The 15,920-nt window shown below is 36.7% G+C and overlaps 1 long non-coding RNA gene across 2 annotated transcripts in view; it reads left to right on the forward strand.

Annotated features, from left to right (window-relative positions):
- Positions 1 to 15,418, forward strand: part of LOC136840055 (uncharacterized) — a 273,512-nt gene extending 258,094 nt beyond the window's left edge. For both annotated transcript variants that reach the window (XR_010853521.1, XR_010853520.1), the window contains exons 7-8: positions 5,438 to 7,290; positions 15,244 to 15,418. This is a non-coding gene — a long non-coding RNA (uncharacterized lncRNA). The remainder of the gene's footprint in view (positions 1 to 5,437; positions 7,291 to 15,243) is intronic.
- Positions 15,419 to 15,920: the final 502 nt, after the last annotated feature.

The raw sequence follows: 15,920 nt of genomic DNA on the forward strand, positions 1-15,920 counted from the left end.
TATAATTATAATTGTGTGATGATCACCTTCGACTTCCCATACATCAATTATATAATTTACCAAGATTTAATCGTATAATTTTAATTATGTGATTACCATCTTCCACTTCCTTTGCTAGTTATATAATCGGCTCAAATTGAATTATATAATTATAATTATGTGATTATCACCTTCCACTTCCTGTGCATCATCTATAGAACTATCGTCTCATCATCATCATCATCACCATCCTATATATCTACCAACTTCCAGTCATCCTAAATATCGATCTATCTCTTGACCTGTTTGTGTCAACTGCCCCTTCCACTCACCGAAGACCTTCTTCCTCCTCTTCTTCTTCTTCCTCTTCTTCTTCTTCTTCCTCTTCTTCTTCTTTCTTCTTCTTCTTCTCTGATCGATCTTTCTATTAACACTTTTATCTGGCAATTTGTACCAACAGATACACCGTCTGGTGGCGCCTGCTACCTCCAACTCGCAAACGTACAAAGAAAAACTTGTTCAAAAGATGTGATGAGGAGGAGGAGGAGGGTCCCTCTGGCTGGTTCTTGGGACTCTTCTTCTTCTTCTTCTTCTTCTTCTTCTTCTTCTTCTTCTTCTTCTTCTTCTTATCTTGATGCGGCGACCATCGCCTCAGGGGCATGGTGAGAGAGAGAGAGAGACAGAAACCCTTTTCATCAGTCCCTTTCAGCTTTATTTTCCCTTCTCTCTCTCTCTCTCTCTCTCTCTCTCTCTCTCTGTGAGGGGATACTGGCGTTTGTTTTTGGCTAGGCAAACATGCGAGCGGATATATTGAAGAATTGGGCGACCTCCTTACTTGAAAATGTGGTGTTTATTTTTTTCTTCGTTCTCATATTTTATTTCCCCTCTGTCAGTCTTTTACGAATTATCTCTCTCTCTCTCTCTCTCTCTCTCTCTCTCTCTCTCTCTCTCTCTCTCTCTCTCATGTTTATGCTAATACTTTTCCCAGACAACGCGATGCAAATCAAGCCTCTCTCCCCTACAGAGATTGGGGGAAAAAAACTAGAATATGCCAGGAATCATTACTCACGAATTTTTATTGTTTTCTTTACTTTATTTTTTGTTGCCTATCCTTCCTCTCCTTTTTTTATTATTAGTAAGACTTTTCTATTTTCTGTGGAGTTTTAGTGAAGACTTATGTCCGTTAACCTAACCATTACATCTTTTTTGTATCCTTTTTTGTAGGTTACAAAATTTTTTCATTTGTTATTTTAAAGAGCAGTTTCCAATGGGACTTGCAGCCTCATACTTTTTTGTAGCCCAGGACAAATAAAACAAAGAAACAGGGAAAGTGGAAGAGGGAATGAACCCGCCTCCTACGGAAAGGAAGGTTATAAGTATCTGGAAAAACAGAAGAAAGAGAAATCCGAAGTTTGGTTAATCGAGGAAACACAATATCAAAGCCATGTAATGTGGGAAGAGGTGTCCTTACGGGTGTAGTCATAGCCTTCCCTTCCCCACCCCCAACCCCCTTCCAACCATTAGGCTATGAGTAATATTCAAGATGTTACTCAAAAGGATTATGAAATGGGATCTTATTACTTATGAATCGTAGTTCCCCTAATGATAAACAGGTCCTTAGCTTTGAATTTATGACTGTATTAATTAATCTTAAGTCTCTACTTCAGCATCACGAATAAGATACATGTCAAATAGAGTATGAGAAACATTAGGAGCTATTAAAAATGGAACAGATGTTTAGAATAATGCCTAGTGTCAGAAGCTTCATATAATTATTATTTGATCTCTATAAGCATCTGTTATCAGAATGATGACTTCATGCTTCTCATTCAAAGCTCATTTTAAACACCAGCATATTAAAGTTTGTATAAGCATATAATTATATCATCCACACCTGACCTCACCAGCAAGAGACCTCGAGATCGATCTCATCAGGGAGAAACGGTTCAAGAAATCCGTTGTTTCTTTGTTGGCCTGAGCTGTGAATTATGTACTCGACAGCAAGTCGACTGTGGTAGGTCGCAGCCAGGGTGAAGATGGGCATATGGCTAGCAACCTGATTCCAAAAGATTCTATGGTGCCAACGTTTCTTCTGTAGCGCTTTTGTTAGGCACGAAAGCTTGTTTAGTATTTAAAACAAGATTTTTGACGTTATGAAAAATTTATTATTGCAAAAGGTACCAGTCGTTTTGCAGCGTAGGAATGGAATGGAATATATATTATTTAGGCCAAAGACCCAGCACTGGGACCTATGAGGCCATTCAGCGCTGAAAGGGAAACTGAGAGTAGAGGACTTCAAAGGTGTAACAGGAGAAAAACCTCCCAGTTGCACTATGAAATAACTGTTAAAGAAGGTGGATAGTAAGATGGAAGAAAGATTATATGAATGGAGGTACAGTAAAAGGAATGAAAGGGGTTGCAGCTAGGGGCCAAGGACGCTTTAAAGAACCTTTAGTAATGCCTACAGTGCACCCCATGAGGTGCACTGAAGGCACTACCACCCTTACGGAGGTTTTGCAGTGTAAGGTTATCTATACTAATGAGTTTAGTCATAATATTGTAGTAAGAACTCACTTTCCTACTATTGTTGTTCTTAAGGACGTAAATAGCGCCTGCTCAAAGACTGTTGCTATTAATAACATTGCTACTTTACAAATTAATTACAATTACTATTACTATTCCATCGCTCAGCCCATATATCCTTACTACCGGCTACGTAGTTGCTGATGGTGCTATTGACGACATTTTATCAAAATATTGTTCATTTACTGCAAATATCTACTGCTAACATCCTAACATCTGCGCAATGCTGCTGTTTTTCCTTTATTGCTGTTACTATTACTGTTACTATTACTACTCTTACTGCTGCTGCTATGAGTTAGGAAATTTCATTATCATGAAAGGGCTTAAATTTCAATAAACCCCCATTTTCTTTGAAGAAGAAGAAGAAGAAGAAGAAGAAGAAGAAGAAGAAGAAGAAGAAGAAGAAGAAGAAGAAGAAGAAGAGAAGGAGAAGAAGATCCTCCAGCCAATTAACAACACATAGCATCAGAAAGGATAGGATGTTAATTACTCCCAACTTCTCGGGGAAATGGTCCTTGGGGACTGTCCTTCGGGATCCTTACGGAAATACCCCACAAACTCTCTTGGTATCTTTATTGCTCTTGTAGGAATGGTGTCCTTCAAAGGGCTCTGCATGTCCTATATTTCTCGGTCCAGGAATTCTATCGCTGTTAGGTTGTTGACATTCAGATTTTAGTTTTCTGTAAAATAAAACTATTGCGCTGGCTTTGTCTGTCCGTCCGCACTTTTTCTGTCCACCCTCAGATCTTAAAAACTGCTGAGGCTAGAGGGCTGCAAATTGGTATGTTGATCATCCACCCTCTAATCATTAAACATACCAGATTGCAGCAGACACTACCCTTAGTAGTTTGTATTTTATTTAGGGTTAAATTTAGCCATAATGGTGCTTCTGGTAACGATGTAGGACAGGCCACCACCCGGCTGTGTTTAAAGTTTCATGGACCACGGCTCATACAGCATTATACCGAGACCACCGAAAGATTAATCTATTTTCGGCGGCCTTGATTATACGCTGTAGTGGCTGTATAGAAACTCGATTGTGCCGAAGAAACTTCGGCGCATTTTTTACTTCTTTGTTATTTTCACTGAATTTGTAGACCCATTCTGTGTTTGGAGCGTGAAATCGTTCATTCGTTTTTCTCGTTTATTTTATTCCTTCTTTCATCCAGCTGACCAGATTCCTTCTAGAGTTCGCAAGGGGAAGTTGCATTTAAATTCAGTGGTATTTATAAATCACTGGAAAAAATGGGTCCTCATAAGATACAATGTTGTTCTTAAAATAGGATTTCATTTTCCTGAGTGGGTGAACTATGGGCTTGTGTGATACGGCTTAAAGCTTTTATCATAAGGAACATCATTTCTTGAAAAGTCATGTATGGTATAAATTTATCAGTCCGTCAGTTATCTCTCATGCGAGATGGGTGCTCTCGTCCGATTTCCTAAGAATCTCGAAATTGAATTTAGTCCTCCATTTTTTAGGGGGGAAGGGTTCCTCCATATGCAGCTACAGCTTATGACAAAGCCTTTCAAGTATTCATTAAGGAACCTATTAGTTTCCTCTTGCTTTCTTCTTATATCCTCTTGCCCCTTTAGTCACAGGGCTGATAAGTGGTGCCAACAGTCTGGGGATTCGAACACTTTGTTGTTAGAAACGCTAGGTAATCGCTTTCTAGATTTTGTTCTTGGTAACTCTCTCTCTCTCTCTCTCTCTCTCTCTCTCTCTCTCTCTCTCTCTCTCTCTCTCTCTCTCTCTCTCTCTCTCTCTCTCTCTCTCTCTCTCTCTCTTTTTTTCATATAATTTCTAACAATAAGTGCCTAACAGAAGAAGAAAAAATAATTTTGAAAAGTTTTTTCATGGTCCTTTCAAATCTACCAAGTTAATCTATTTAGTAATTATTCTCCTTATTTCCGTCCTCTGAATGGAATATTTGGATGTAATATTTAGCCATGAATCATTTTTATTGCATTTCAAGGTCCATTTACCCGATTATTCAGTATATTCTCGTCTTTGTTGCAAATTTAAATTTGCTCCAAAATTCATATATAACTACCTACTAGAATAGTCACCCATAAAATTTAAGTTTTCTGTTAAAGTGAAGCTGGCTCCGTTTTTTCGATCACTTTTAACTATTGATTCAGTAACATTAACTTCGTCCAGAAAGTATATGCTGCATTTACTAATGTTAAGATTAATATGAATTACTCATATATATTCAATATAAGATATGATAATGATATAGAACACCAGTGAAGAATGCGCTTGCTAAATATCAGTTGTAGCTTTGAGACATGACAGAAAACGAGGTATTTCGACAGGAACAAAAGAGCGACACCGTAATGTGACGTTGGCAAAGAAATTACGCTAAATCAAATTAAATGAAAACGAACCCAATGCATTTAATAATTTTATAGCTTGTTAAGAATTTATTGGTAATAATGACGGATTATTAAACCGTGAAACATTAAATGATCACCAACTTTTCAACTCAGACGTGATTTTCTCAGATAATTAATTTGATTTATCAATGAATGTACAATCTTTTGACTTTTGCATTTTATCAGTTTAATGAATATCCAATTATGTAAATATAATGCCATTTTTTTAAACTAAATGAAAATTAAATTTGTATTCGTGGTTTTAAATTTACAATAAATCATCATACTTATAAAATTATATGCTACTTTTAGGATGTGTTAATGTATTTATAAACTCATTTTTTGTAATAATACATTGTAATTTAGATGTACTTATATGTTTTAATATTAATGTCTAAATTATGAAGTACCTGACTACAAAAATCCTTATTTAATTATGTATCCCTGTATATACTGTATATTCACTTAATCATAACTTCAGCTTTTGCATTTTTTTCAGACTGGCACCTCATCTCAAAATTGATTTTCTTGAAAGTTTGTCCTGAGGTTAAACTAAACCTTGAGTATTATCCCAAGCTATAACAAGAATGCAAGGCAACTCGAGTTCTCAACCTTCCTCAGCACCTTCTACGGGCATTCCTCGAGAAATTCGAAGGTACTAGGGCATGTTTATGGAAGCACAAGCAACTGGTCTGGCAACAAGAGAGAGGGGCACACAAAAGGAAGACAAGGATGACGCCGTACCGTTTTCATTGCATCAGATGGGTAGTCTCAACAGAAAACGCGCCCGTGGCATCCTGAGACTAGCGCCCACAGCAAATAGATCAAGGACAGACACAGACAAACCCTAATTCTCGGGCTGTGACGAAAGTTATATCACTTTATTTATGCCGTTTTGCTCGGTGTTGTCTGCATTTGCTGGAAATCTTGAAATTTCTGAAATTATGTGGCCTTATTGCGCGTTGGTGTTAGTGTACGAATTTGTCATCATGTTAGAATAGTTAGACTATAATTATGACGGCATAAGAAATGTAAATAGTGATAATTCTGAATTTGATGTGCATAAAAGCTCAGCACATACGCGTACAAGTACATAGATAATTGTCCCTCAAGCCTTATGTTAAGAGTAGGAAATACAATTATAATACTGTATATTAACATTAAAACTAGTATGTATAAACTATAGGACTATGTGAAAATATATGAGGCTGATACCATTGGCATTAAAAATAACTCCAGGTTATTATAATTTTATGCTTGCATTTTTGTAATAAAATAGCACGAAAAATATGAGCGTGCATGAGATTAATTGTCTCAGAATTATAAAGACAGCAGGGATTCCTGACTAGAGAGTTATATTCCAACAAAACGTGTCGTCAGCAGCTGTAACAGTTTCTGTAACTCAAAATTTATAACGATTCCTCATCAGTATGTCAATTTTTTTTTTTTTTATAGTTTTTGTCACCAGCCTTTCTTATTGAAATTAAGTACAATGATATTTGCTCAGATTTTTTCAAAGTTGCCCCTGCTGAGCGATCACAAATGGGAGTTTACCAGTGGTAAGTAAAGCTATTTACGCCAAATACAAGATAGGCTGATAGCCTAGATATTGTTGCCGATACTGCATTATATAGCAAAAAGGACCATGTATAAAGTAATTATAAGTAATGAATTGTCGAACTTGATTCAGTAATACATAGCACATAGTTTTTATTGGTAATGAGACTAACTACTTATGCAGAAAATACCTTTAAGCCATAATTAGGAAGCGGTGTTTATACCCATCTACCACACTTGCCATTTCAAGTTGACGAACAGAAATCGAACATTCATTCACACCAGCCTGAAAAACGATTAGCTATTAAATCAGTTTAATTCGCCTTATATTCATGAGAATAGAAACACATATTGAGTTTTGGGGTTCCGGAAAATACGTCTCGCTTTGAGGAAGAATGTGCTGCCTTCCTTTGCTGTCCTTCATTTTCTTCCGAATTCATTTCATCATACTTTAGATGTGTCTTTAATGCGTTGCATCAAGTTTAGTTTTCATTCAGTCGTACAGTCTTTAACCAATTGATATATTAATTGTTTGTGGGTGGTGGTGATCCTTAAGAGAATATTAGCGTGGGGAAGTCGTTCTGCTTTCTAGCCAATAGGAGAATGCAATACAAAATTTAGCCAATGAGAAAACCTAGTACATTTTTTCCTCCTTCTCGAAGAGGGGGTTGGGGTGGTAGGAGATCTCTGACCGGCCGGTCAAGAGAAATTCTTTGAAGCCGGAGAGTTTAGTAGAGTGAGAGCCATTGGTGGGTGTGGTTAGTGTCTGGACTGTGATCTTTGCAACGGTTGAAGGTAAGCACTCGGATGCCGTCTTCAATATCAATTTTGGTGCATAGAGGATTATCCACATTTAGTTATCTAGGGATACTTACAGATTTGTATAATCGGAAGTAAGACTGTTTTTTAGGGGATTCCAGTTCTGAGTAACCGGTTTTTTATCTAGTTTCCAGTCCTGATTTTGCAATGGTGCTTTGAACCTTTACTTTTATGTCAGCGGTAAATGTAACAGCAACGCAATATACAGTAGAAGGGAAGTTTACTGTATTTTATAATTATTTGATTAGTGTATCCTTGCCGTCATAAGTAATACTGGGTAATGCGAGAGGTGGTAGCCCCAACCCTAAGGATATTGCTCACCTTCCCTGAAGCTCAGACTGGCCACCGGGTATTGACGACGCTCAAACTTTCAAGTACCCGTAAGCATTCATTATTATTCAACATTTTTTAGAATGGATTTATATTTGATAGCATGATGAAAATTCGAAATTCAGGACCTAGGAACGTTGAGGTTTTGTGGCCGAGAACAAAGTAACGTTGGGTAATTTATTGCAGAATTAGTTGTTTAAGAATGGAACGAAACTTTTCCATGTCTAGAAATTATTGTACGAGGCTCCTTGTATGTCCTAGACTTCAAAAACTAGTATGCTATTACTGGCCCCAGTTAGAATATCCATCATTCAGTGGTAGTAATTCATAAACATTAAGGAAAGACAAATTAGTTTTGAAAGTAGCAGTCGGAATCATTATCAGTTCAACCAAGAAAGCTGCTAGTGTAAAAATTACGAATTCGGCTTTGGTATGTGAGGATTTCTGCCATTCACTTTACTACCCGTATCAAGGAATGTGTTGCGTGCTTCGTATTTCTGATAGAGGGTTTATTTCATTGTGTTTTATATTTGGACACTTCCTGATTCTCAACTTTTTTGCCATCCCTACTTATTTGGACTTGAAACTATTAAATGTTATAGTGGACATTGTAAGGCTATTGTAGTGTCAGTTATCATGAAGTTTACATAAATTCTAATTGGATTTTAGATCTTAATCATCACTGGGTCTTTGTATAATGCTTCCAGCTTATTCCGTTATCGTCAATTTGTTTGTCCTTCTCCCTGATAACCTTATCCTCTGCCCCTACCACACCTTTCCCACTTTTTCTGACCCACTGCTGTCTGGAACATTTGTTTCCTCCTCCTCCTCCTCCTCCTCCTCCTCCTCCTCCTCCTCCTCCTCCTCCTCCTCTGCTAAAACCTGATACGACTGTTCTCATCAGCTGCCCATTGTTGTTCTGGATTCCGCTACGTTTTTCTGTTTACCTTCCCTTGTTTTGCGTTTCGTCTGTGATATGCTAGGAATGCATTAGGTTTTTTTTAACTTTTTAAACATTCTTTAAACATTTTCATTTGGTTCATTTGTCCCAGCTACCATTTTGCAGTTTGACCTGTATGCCTATGCACAATTTCCGTATAGCTGCCGTTTCGCCAAGATTTACTTGTTACGACATTTTTGTTCGTGCTTCTTCATAACTTTACTGTTTTACACGCATGCGCTCGTTCGCATGAATGCATACAATGCCTCTTTCTTTACTAGTGTTACCACGACCATCCCAATTTTTCCTACCAGTTACAAAAAATCAGTTCTAATTTCTATCAATATGTTTGATGAGGCTCTCGCTGATTTTAGCTCAGTCGTCTGGTTTAAATTATATCAATAATAACGTAACCCGAAAGTGTCGGGGTGTTTAAGGGGGACTCGGAATGTTATGGAACTTAGCAGACTTGATCACTTCAGTTTACAATTGTTACAAATTTTTTTGTCTCCTAATTTCAAGTTGTATTAAAATCGTGAATTTGTGTTACAGAATCTGAAGTGGTGGGGACTGCCTGTATGTCGCTGGCTAAGAAGGAAAATCTTGTGCAAACTCCTTAACACCTTAGTTGCAATTTCGTGCTCAGGGATCTGCAACTTGGCAGTCAATGTTGGAGCTTAAGTTGACTCTAGTTCGTGTTTTGTTTCGTGGCCTGCAAACATTTTGATTATTCTCTTGGCTGTCCGTATGGATTAATAAAAATAACATAAAATTGCCTGGTTGTTTATTTCGATCTTTGTCAGTAACGGAATGCATAAATTCCTGTGATTTCTCTATATTTCTTCATTGTTTATTAATTACCACTCAATTTCCCGTTCGCTGGACAGCTTTCCGTGTTGGGGCCCTCATGCTTGAGGTGTGTTGCTTTTCCATCTAGGGTTGTAGCTTAGCTTGTGATAGTGTTTATTGGAAGCCGTTTCAGAATTGGACCTTACAGCCAATAATGTGCACATGTCCATATAAAATATTTGCAAGGTTCTCTCAATTTGCAGTGACAATTGGAAAAAGTGTACATGACCCGTTACACAGTGTTGTGCGTAACTAATGAAATATTTTAATGAGTTTTAACGTAAAACTGTGGACCACTTGACTATTAAGTTAAAATTCTTTTTCAAAAATCACCAAAGTTAAGATTCTCCCTTCTGAGACGATGTTATCAGATAAAGGCATGAAGAAATTTATCTACTGTGCAGTCCATAAAACTGGTGACTTATAAAGCTCTGAATCATTGAAAGTTGACAAGTATGTAATAAGGAAAACTACTGGGGACTGGCCAGCCCCTGTTCTACACAATGTATCCTTAAGTTCTACCAAATTGTCAGGATCTTTTTGAAACCTACCGAAATTAAAATACTGCACAGGGTCTCGGAGATAAGTCGTTGGCAGAGGTAAATTGATTTTTATATAGTAGACCAGAATTTTATGACCAACAGAAATAGAACATAACTGGAGTATTGCAAATAAAGCGAGAGCGAATATAATAACCACCACATTTCATCAGGGCAGAAAAGTATGATTTAAAATTAGTGCCCAGGTCAAGTACTCCAGCCATACCTTGTACTTAATCAGCAGGATACCTTATTGACAACATAGCTTGTTTCATATTTGAAAAGCTGTATACATTGCATGCATGGCTTAAAATAGTGATAATATAAGGTGGACATTAACGAAAACTGTTCTAGTTTATGACCAGACTCTACTTACTCGTATGTCATGTTGGATTTGGGTAAAGTAGTAAATTCTTGAATCTTTGTGGACAGGTGGTAACATGGCTTGAACGCTAGGTATTTTCTGTGGGGTTGTAGAATGATACAAAGTAAATTAGGAGGCACATGGTTTTTGTGAAACTGGGAGTTGTGTACTACTTGGTTGTGAGGTTCCTAGAATGGGAAGAATGATTAAATCAGCACATTTATTGTAACTAGCTTAGTATACAGTACAGTGCTTGGTTGTCTTGTGTTTATCTTGCTGAAATAAAGCACTGTATGCAGACTGTAGATCCATCGGTATCATGACTATAAAAATCGTGAGAGGACTACTTTGGTCTTGACAAAATGTTGTAGAATCTAGGAATATTAATCACTTCATGCACTTATTCTAGTGCTTGGGTGGTGTGGAAGACACCAAGTGCACAGGTTTGAATATCATGTATCTTATATCAATTATAGCATTAAGAATCAAATGCAGCATAAAAGTCATTGTTAGGAACGTAGAGTTTTGTATGGTTTCTGGAAAAGAAAAATGTTATCATGCGATATATCAAGTATCACTTACACAAAGCAGTCAGGGAGATGAGTTTCATGCAAACCTGAACGTAAGACAGGGTACTGATTGAAGCTTGTATAGTCTGATAGAATTCTGAAAGCATATCACTTCATTTCGGCTTCTTTCACATCAGAATTGAGGTTATTCATTGAAATAATATATATATATATATATATATACATATATATATATATACTGTAATGGTCTGGAATGGATTTGTGACCAAAGTTCACACGAAGATAAAGTAGATGGATACTGTACCTGTCATTTCAGCAAGGTGAAATTCTTAAGCCCCTCTAGGAAGGGATGATGAAAATCTTTAATCTGAAGGTATTACCTTAACGCACTTGACAGAATCGACTAACTACGACTATTGCAAAGATAGCAGCACAGCCATTGTTCCAGCACTATGTTAAATGAGCACCACTGAATGTCACATAATGTAAATTATGGTTTACCACTGCAAGCAGTAATAGTTCCATAAATTCAACTACCACAATCAATTCCATGAGCACTATCGCTGTACGTGGCTCTAACGTAAAGTCCACAGATTTTCGGCACTTACAGGCCTACTAGTTTAACTTAAAACCTTAGAATTGAAGTATAAGGGCCAGGGGGAATAAAACTGGTGTCAGGTTAATTAGGCTAAACTGCTATTCTCTGGGAGTGAGATGGTTTGAATGTTGCTATTTTCGGTGATTTTAGGGTGAGAGATGTAATAATAATTCGGGTATAGAAGAATAGTGTAATTAGGGCTCTTATCGTCAAGGATCTAATAAGATAGAGGCCTGTCTGGCTAGCTCTTTAACTTAGTTTGGGTAGAAACCCTAAGAAAGGGGGTAGCCCCCGAGCCCCAGCGCTGGGTTCAAATCTCACAAAATTACAAAGTCCTTTAAATATCAGTGCCAGTATCGTACATTTCAGGAAACTGTAACTCTGTAAAGTTCTGTGCTGGCATGAAGCAAGACTGAGCAAGCAAAATCTGTCTCAATGCACGAAATGTACAATTTATCAGTGAAAGATATGTGGTTGTCATTTGGTGTAGTTCTTCAGAAATCTTGAAACATTTTCATAGTTTACTTAGTCTGTGCTTTATATTCCCCTGCAGTTTTTATTAAAATCGTAGGCATACTAATAGCAATGATTATTGGATGACGCTAACGCTGATTATTAGAGCAGTTCTAATCATAATCATGTTAATTAGAAACCTGAAGTTTTGAGAGATACGTAACAAAACATTGTACCAAAATCGAAGCTCAGAAAAATAAGATCTCCTCTTGGAAATTAAAGACTTAATCAGCCAATGACATACCTGATCTAAAAAAAAAAAAAAAAAGTTCTTTTAATTTCTGTAAAATGTCAATCTGTCTCCATGTATACCTAGATACAAAGTCTGGACTTCTTAATAGATTCAGACTTGTTCAGGATCAGATGTCGAGCAAACAAAAATCTTGGATGCATTTATCTTACATCCAGAGTAATCACAAACGACTCCTATGGTACTTTTAAGACAGCTTCAAAACACTAATGTTCAATTTCTTTCTAAATCATTACTTAAAAGATGGCTGAATTTGGGGTAGATAAATGGGTGAGCATGGTAAATGCTATACATCATCTAGGGTTCAAGAATTTAGTCATGGTATTGCAAAAGTGCAGCTTGTAATTTTTACACGTACTAGACGGAATAGATTACATTTTCAAGACAGTATTTACTGTATTTTTCAATGTACAATTTACTGTTTCTTTTCATAACATCCAGAGATAGGGAAATTAGTCTTTGAGAGAAGGAGAATACCTGTTGACTGTTTCACCATGGTAACAGGAGTATTTGCTTAAGCCTTTCTTTAATTTAGTCTCCATGGTAAGCGATTCTAAGGCAGTGACACTGATACCTAAAATACACTTAGGTGAAAAGGGAAGAATGTGTTACAAGTAAAAACACTTTAGTCCAAAAGGTATTTCACCTGCCTGGATATCAGACTTGGTTCAATGTGATTGTCTCGAGAATGCTCTATCTCTAAACAATGCTCGGCATACAGGGCATAGATAGGGGAAGTTGCTATATAACTAATAAATCGGTCGCCCTGATCTTGGCATAAATATCGAGTAACTTTTCTATAGGCGGTAATTATCCTGTAAAGCGCTCACAATAACTGATTTTGAATGCAACAATGAATATGATAATTTGTCATGGGTACCCGATACTTCGGTATTAGATTGGAAAGTAGCTGGTATCGTACTGAAATCAAAATAATGGTATTTCCCTTCACTAAAGGGAAGTTAGCATACAATTCACAAAATACAATAGAGTAAGAACTCATTACACGCCTTAACTCTATACAGGGGAAATCTGACATTAATCCGATGATATTGCAGACTTAAAAAAAAGTTTGGTAAATCATTTAGGATCATCCAGGATAACTGACAACCAAAGGGGAGGTGGTATTAAGATATAAACATTTTTCTTTTTTTATTCAAGAATGAAATCCCCTTTGCGTCGAAATCTCCCACCTAAAGCATTAGCTGTGGCTTTGAAGTGCCTGTGTGTTATTCCAAGTTCTTGTTTTACAAACAGAGTGGCAAATCAACTTTAATGCCGAATTCATTAGCCAAATACCAAGTTAGGAACTGGAGATTTATATTTACGAAGGGTAGGAGTATTTCTGGTGTGTCTTTCCTTACTCCATTTCAAGTTACCTTCTTCAGTAGAGTGAACATGATAACCTCGTTTGATTTCGATTCTTGGGAAGGAGTTTCAGTGGGTTAAAGCCATTTTCTTTAATTGTCGTGAATTATTTGGCCTGAAGATTCATCCTTGTCATCTTGCATCTAAGCCTTCATACTGTAATTCATTAAAAAGTAGGCACGGCTGTCGAAGAAACTAGGAATTCTTTAACTAAAAGGGTCTACGTGGTATAGAATGGTGGTATAAAAGGATTGCTTGGTATAGGATGGCATTAAAGGGATCTGTGTGGTATAGAATGGTATGCTGTTACTCTTCTACCCTCAGTTCATATATAGCTGTTCTGTCTTTTGTTGTTACATTTGTAACATATTAGCAAAGAATTAGTCAGTGATTTTCCTTCTCCACATCACTTGAGTGGTGCCTTCTGTATTAAAACACTATCTACCCTGCAGGGGCAGGCAGTTTAGCCTTTCATATATAGGATTATGGAGTTTGACCTATTGGCGGCGACTCCTTACTCTTTCCTTATCAGCTTACTGCATAATTTTGCTATGTCTGATAAGGTGGTGGTGGCAAGTATTCGATCAGTTTCTTTTATTTTGTGTGAGTATCGAAATATATTTTGATTTTGATTTTTGTCACATTCTTATTTTTCTTCTATTTTTTCTAATACGTTCTTTAAGCAATTGGCCTTTTAAGCTCACGAAGTTTATATATGACACTAGTTAATGCAATGGCTCTTGGGTCACCAGGCTTTAGTGAGCTCGTTTTAGATGTCGTAATTATATATGATTTCTCCACGGCTTCTATCTTGTGCTGTCCACCTACTTGTCACGGTCTTGGCAAACATTTCACTTTTACTTATAGCTCTGTAAAATTCAGGCTTGATTCTCTCGGGTCCATGGGCTTGCTTTTTAATTTTAATTTTCGTTTGTCAGTGATTTTATATTCGTTGTGAATCCCATGTCTATGTTCTTGCAACTATGGTGGCTTGCAGTTATGGTGGGCAGTTAATACACGATTTCCCCTTCTCTGGGTGATATGGTATCGTGAGAATGATTTTAATCAGCCTCATCCTTTTGTTGTGGCTTAGTTTCATTTTTTTTCTTGCCATTCTTTTCTGCTCTTCAGTACATTTCCTCTTCAGTGTTCTGTACTATACTGCACTTTTTATCCTACTTTGTTCCTTCCTTTACCTCATTCATCAGTACAGTTGCTTACAGTTCATCAGTATTCTGGCGTGTTCTATTTTCGTCGTTCTTTCCATTTTCATCTGCAGTTTCTTGGGTTATTTGTTTTCTTACCTGCTGCATCTCGCTATTTTCCAATGTGATTCAATAGAAAAAGTAGCCGAGAGATCAGAGCTTTTCCTCACCTATTGTGAGAGTTTTGCATCAGCATTTTCTTGTTAATTGAAATATGATGTATAATAGCACTTTATATAACTTGACCCCATGTGAGATTTTCAACTAGGGGATAAAATAATCGGCAGTTTTTTTTTTTTTTTAACTATTTCGTTGGGCTTATGAAAATTTAAAAGCACACGCTTACCTTAGCCTATTATATGTTAGGCGTAGTAATGTATCTTTTGCAGTTTTTTCCTCGTGTTTTGTTTTTTAGTCTCACTTTTGATTCATTTTATCTCCAGGAGATCGGGTACCACTGTGATAGAGGGGGCGTGCAGCAGTGAAGAGGTTACCATTGATACAGGAACGTGTAGCAGTACAAAAGAGAACTTCTGATGTAAGGAAAGTGCAGCAGTACAGAAGAGAATACAATAAATGTAGGGGACGTGTAGCAGAGCAGAAGAAAAGTTACCAACGATGTAGTACAGAAGAGAATACAACCATTGATATAGGGGACGTGCAGCAGTACAGAAGAAATAAAATTACCAAGGATGTAGTGAGTATGGAAGACTGGTTGACGACAATAACTGATTTCCAGAAAACTGGTAAATTGTGAATTTTCTGGTAAATTATATTATGTAAATTTCTTCAAAAATTTACGTGTATAAACTTAAATAAACGTGATCGCTAATCTAGCAAACTTCTCCTTTACTGCCTATGTTTATATAAAATACAACTGACAATAAAATTTTTATTTCCGGAAAACTCAGGTAAATTGTGAAAATTCTGGTAAAAAATATTACATAATAAATTTCTTAAATCCAAAAAAAAAAAATAAAATCTACAAAAGTTAGTATAAACTTTTAACCAAAAAACTAAACTGCCCTGGATGACAAGCTGCATAATTTTCAAACTTCTCCAGTAATCCTCTTTGCCACTCCCTATGTTTATATAAAAATTCTTATCAGGGTTTTACAGT

The sequence above is a fragment of the Macrobrachium rosenbergii genome, chromosome 7, assembly GCF_040412425.1.
Source record: "Macrobrachium rosenbergii isolate ZJJX-2024 chromosome 7, ASM4041242v1, whole genome shotgun sequence".
NCBI lineage: Eukaryota > Metazoa > Arthropoda > Malacostraca > Decapoda > Palaemonidae > Macrobrachium > Macrobrachium rosenbergii.